Genomic DNA, 5,925 nt, shown 5'->3' with positions numbered 1-5,925 from the left:
AGAGCCCTGCTGATCTCTGGTTTAAAGAATTCAGCATGACAATTTACATTGGGGCTGGAAACTGGGAAAAAGCACTCAGGATACACCACAAGCAGATAAGGGACAGGGAAGGAAGTCCCTACAGAGATAAAGGGATGCTCCAGCATTTGTGCAGGAGGAGCTGCTGGCTGTGTGAGCCCAAAGCAGGGCAGAGATAGGAGCTGCCCCCTGCTCCCTGTCCTGCTGTCAGGCGTCCTTCCCGGATGGAAATGGCCACTGGAGCATTTCCTGCAGCCCAGGCAGGGCCCAGCCATGTTTACTCCCATGGGTCCAGCCAGCTCATTCCCATTTCCTAACCCAAACACGGGAAGTTCACTGCAGAGCATCTGCAGTGCAGCCCATGAGGTGACAGCACTTATCTCTGTCCCCTAAATAAACTTCCACATGGCCAGGAGTCCCTGCTCTGCTGCAGGGCCCAGGGCTCCCTTCTCCCCGAGCACAGCCTTTAGGAGGCTCCTCTTCCTTCCCATTAATTATCCTGCCACTTCCCATATAAATCTCTTGTATATCATCTCCCATAGACGTGAAGGTCAAGCTCAGGCTGACCTCTGGTCTAATTGTACCCTGGCTTTTCATTTCTTTGTTTCCCATATTCCAGACAAGCCCGTAACACCCTCCCACTCCTCCCTAGCCTTGGAATCCAATCTGCAGAGCGCTCTGAAGGGACACAACAGACCAGCAGGGACAGCCACAGCCAGCCCCAGCCCCAAAGGGAAAACCAGATGAAGCAAATTGCTGAGCAGCTCCTGGATCAGTGCAGCTGCACCAGCCACGGGAGCCTCGGCCAAAGAGGGAGAAGAAAAGGTTTGAAGGGACAATAATATCCCGTTCACCTGGTTCCACAGAATTCTGCCTGAAAACCTGCAAGATCAGAGCAAAACTACCATCTCCTGGCCCCATCCTCAGCTGCATCTATTCTCAAAGCTTTAATACTTCTAGTTTGTCTTGTAGCCCCCAAGCTTTTAATTTACTTTGAAATAGCCACATTTTATGGCAGTGACTACGTTTGAAATGGCTTTGATAGTGTTGAGTAAAATTACAGAAATAAGCAGTCTTTTGTAAGCTCCTTTCTCCTCCTCATCCCCCTCCCTAGCAAAAGATTTTTGAGTATCTGCTCTCACTACTCACTCTACTTTTAAGAAAGGCATTTGTTTCCATGAACAGACTGCTATTGAAGGTACTACGTGCAATTTCTGCATCATAAAATCCAATCATCTCCACTTTAAAAAGCCCAAACCAACACTCTCAGCACTTACTGGTCTGCACAGAGCTGGAGCAGTGACAGAGCACAATCAATACCTGAGCTTCAGCAAGAGGATCCCAAAATCCAGCTGCCCCAGCAGTCACTCCAGATGGGCATTTCCCCTTTTCTCCTGCTCAGGAACAACACAAACATTTATTTGTGATTCTTGCAGGCACAGTTCTGTAAATCAGAGGTGAAGGAGGGCAGCACAGGCTGAGGCACACAAGGTATTTACAGAGAAGTTTTTCACATAAAAGCCATGTTTGCATTCTTCCCTGAAATTTGGGGTTTTCAAAAGGCTTTTACTACTTTTTATGGAGGGTGATAAAGCCAAATTTTCCATTAGAAGGGCACCTGCAAAGCAAAAGTTTCTACACTGGAAGCACAGCAGCAAAAGCAAAGAGACATTTCTGACACAACTTCAGGCCTGGAGGTGAAATTCTCTCCTCGTGGAACCAAGAGCCAAACACCAACACCCCGTGTAAGAGAAAAGCCCCAAGAGAAAAAATCCATTCTCCAGCCACAAATCCTCTGGGACAATGAGGGATCCAAAAATTAACCCTCTCAAAATGCTGATTCCCAAGCAACCAAGGGACTACGGCTTCAAATTCCATCGTTTCAGCAGAGCCCAATGCCACAGGGATGGAGAGCACCAGCCCACCTCACCCCAAGCTTCAGGACAAACAGGAATTCCAGGAGATGCTCCAGAGGGTCAGCCCCCAACTCACCCTAAGCTTTAGGACAAACAAGAATTCCAGGAGATGCTCTGAAGGGTCAGAACCACCCTCACCTAAGCTTTAAGACAAACAAGGATTCCAGGAGATGCTCTAAAGGGTCAGCCCTCACCTCATCCCAAGCTTTAGGACAAACAAGGATTCCGGGAGATGCTCCAGAGAAAGGACAGGGCTGGGGGTATCTCAGAACAATTACAGGGAGCACTCGAGCCTCAAGTGCCTGAAGCTCTGGTTTGGTTTTCACTCTAATGGCACTGAAGAGAACTGATGAGAGGCTGATTTCCCTGAGAAGAGATTCCAGGAACTCCATCCCACCGTGCCAAACGCATTAGGGACGAGCCTGCCCTCCCTGGGCTCTGCTGGATGCAGGGCAGGCTCTAAACCACAGCACTCAGGCTCCATCCCTATAAATAACTTCAGGATCAGAGGTACCCCAGCTCCATGGGATGTTGTTAACTGTTCCTCTTGTGTGCCTGAGCCATGAATATTCTTACAATGGCCAGGCAGTCCTGAGCACTTCTCCTCCCTGCAGGAACATTTTTCTCATGCAATAAAGCTGAATAAGGTGCATCTCCTACCTGCTTCTAACTGGGATTCCTAAATACCTTTACAACCAAAAGAAAATCACCTGTAAATCCATTAAAAATAATTACTACAAAATGCTGGTGCTTCCTCCTCAAGTGAATTTGACTTGCACAGACCCAGAGATCCTCCCAGGATGGGGAAGGTTTACCCAAAGGTCTCTGGCACTGTATTTACGTGCATGCAACAATCTGGAGTTTCTTGGCAATAGAAAAGGGTTATGGATTGAGGCTTGGACAGTTCAGCTGCCAGTTTTATCCCTCTGATATCTGCAACCCCAGTGCTGATGACCTAAAGCTCAAAAAAAAGATACCCAGCCCAAAAACCAGTGAAAAATACAATTGTGCTGGCACACACCAAATTAGAGCATCAGCAAACGTAATCCAAGGACTCAGATAACAATGAAAAGTGGATTATATTTACTTTAATCTCAGCAACACACAACCTCAGCAACTTAGAAAAGGATTAAGCAGGAAGAGCTTGTAATGCAGAAGTGTAAAATTCTAATTGAACACTGAAACAGGTAGATTATGTTTATTAAACTTAGGGATGCAATTCCACAGGTCCATTTGTCACTGTTATCCCAAAAGCACCTCCCTGGATTGCAGGGAGGAGTATTTCCCAACTGAGAATATTTCTAAGTGGTTTGTGTTCCTCACCATTGTGTGGAAATGCTGTGATGAATTTTCATTCAAACTCTTGGCTCACTTTTTTTTTTTTTTTAAGTATAAATTATGTCTAACAAGAAACACACCAGGGATCTCTTCAATCCCCAAAGGCACTTTCTTAAAAGGAGAGAGAACAAAGGAGAAAACCTCCCAGCATGTGCTTTCCAAACCAGCTTCTTAGGACAGTATCAAGAATGACAATACTTGAACATAAGCTTTTCTTTTTCATTCTTTGATCCGTGGTTAATTGAATTGATTATTGCAAACTGTGTAATGATTTCCAAAATGCTGGAGTGGAAGGCAAAGATCACAACAATCTAATAACCAATTTAAAGAGATGTAAGAAATATTGAAGGAAAGATTTAATCACTCAAGTATACTCCTTCCAATTAGAAAGAGCTTTAAATAGCTTACCTTGAGATAAATTAGAGTCTGGGTGCAATTAGACAGGAATAGTAATTAAGATCAGGAAAATTCACATATGCCTCAGCCTATGGAGTGAGGGAGAACTCTGCAGAAGAACAAACTTTGCAGTTACCTTATTTCAGCAGCAGAAAGGAAAACATACTGCTTCAATTTACCCCAACCTTCCTGAGTACCCAGGAATTCAGGAACCTCACAAGGCCGGGATCTGCAAAGTTGTGTTTCATCTTATCTGATTATTTATTTCCCCGCAGAACAAACAGTCACAAATGGGGGCAAAAAAGGCTGAAAGGCTCTTGCTTGTGGTAAGAAAATAGATTACAGGAAAGGCAATTTCATGATTAAAACTCCATGAAAAATTGTGGCAAATAAGACTGACCACTGTTTTTCTGGAGGGAGCAAGAACTTTAATTTTCCTTTGGCAATAGCACCCATCATATCACATTCCCTAATTTCCACATGCTCCCCACACATAGCCCCGGGGTTCTTTGCACAGGAAGGCAACAAAGTTTTAGAAACTTGAGTAAGTTTTTCTGACAAACTTTTTCTGGCCAGCCAAAAGAGTCCCTGCCCAAGTACTACAGCTGATTTTAGTTTTTAAAGGTCACAAAACCTGAAATCAATCCCATTTGCTAATTAATCAGAGGAGAAGCGTACAAGGCTTTACCTAAGAAAATAATTAAAGGAATTCACCGGTCATTCTTCAAAGAGCAGAGTCTTAATCACAAACCCTCCCTTAGCTACCTTTCAACTCCCAAAAAAAAAGAACTTAAAAGCGCATTTTCTGGGGATTTACTCCTGCTTAAAAAATAGCCAGCGTCCCCAGCCACGATGTCCGAGTTTTCCAAAAGCCACAATTTTCTGAGGAGCACTCAGCTCCTGCAGCACCTGAGAGCCTGGAGAGCTGCAGGGTGACAGCTCCAAGCCCGAGCAGGAGATTCTGCGCCCCCTCTCCTTCCTGACAGAGCAGGACCCACCCACGCACCTTTTTAAGTCTAAAGACAAAAAAATTCAGAATGTCCTGAGCTCTTCCAAGTATGAATTTATGAAGTAATTACTTTTTTTGTTAAGCAAACTGCCACGCTCCTGTCGCTACAGAAAAAAGCCCAACTTTTCACAGAGAGCCATCCTCCCGTCCCTGCCTGCAAGTACCGCTCCAATCATAACCTGAGCGGAAAACTGAAATTGACAATAAAATAGTAACTTTGCCATTTACCCTCCACATCCCTGAGGCAGCAACAGCACTTTAGGAAACATAAATTTAAAAAAAAACTCTGAATTTTCTCTGCTGGTTCTCAATAAGGAGATTTCTAACAGGGATCAATAAAGAGGTTTGGAATGACTTTATTCCCTATCTCCCATCTCTTTGAACTCCTTTGGAGTCCCTCTTGCTAATAAAGGCATCACATAAAGCCAAGCTGGCTGCTGTGCACCACGAAACTCTCACAGTTACTTACCAAAACACTCTATTCCATTTGCCACGCTAAAATTAACAAAAAGTTGAGCGCTGGAGTCACATCTTAACCCTCTGATCTTGTTATGTGGGAAGAGGAGTTTGAAAAGAAAAAAGGCTTAAGGACTACACAGCTCAAGCAAAACAATGTGGTCTGAGGATAGCCAGAAAAACGAAGGCCAGAGGAGGATTTAAAGGAGGATCTGAAGGCTCCTGACCCACACAAGCCAGAACACACCCAAGATTTGATATTTCTTCACCTGCTGACACCTCCTTAAGCATCTAAAAACGAAAGTGCACGATACCTTTGATACACAGAAAACTGAGATCTACCAAACCTCAAGGTAAAGACAAAATATCTCCTTAGTCATACCTGACATACTCCGTAGTTTATGCTACACATTTAACACGCCTGTGCCCGTACACATTTCACATCCACCTGATTCGTGCCGTTCACTCTGCGAACTTCAAGAGGCAGGAGCCCTCCTGGTGAACACCGACCCTGTGACAACTGCGAGGAAACTCTGCAACTCTTAGCACCCTGCCGGGTGTGCAGGGCTCAGTCTGCACCCACGCACGGCCTCAAAGCGCCCGCAAAGTTTCGGGGGGTGCTTTCCTGGGATTTTGAGGCGGATGCTCACCCTTACCACCCTCCATCCATCCTTCCTCAAAACGGCTGATTCTCCTGCGCGTTAGGAAACCCGAAGTTCCGCGTTCGGCAGAGCTCCTCCCGCTCCTGCCCCGCGGGTGAGCGCCCAAAACCCCCCCAAAAAAATCCCCCAA

This window comes from Geospiza fortis, unplaced genomic scaffold, assembly GCF_000277835.1.
Source record: "Geospiza fortis unplaced genomic scaffold, GeoFor_1.0 scaffold2, whole genome shotgun sequence".
Taxonomy (NCBI): domain Eukaryota; kingdom Metazoa; phylum Chordata; class Aves; order Passeriformes; family Thraupidae; genus Geospiza; species Geospiza fortis.
Note: the sequence above shows the minus strand (reverse complement) of the source record.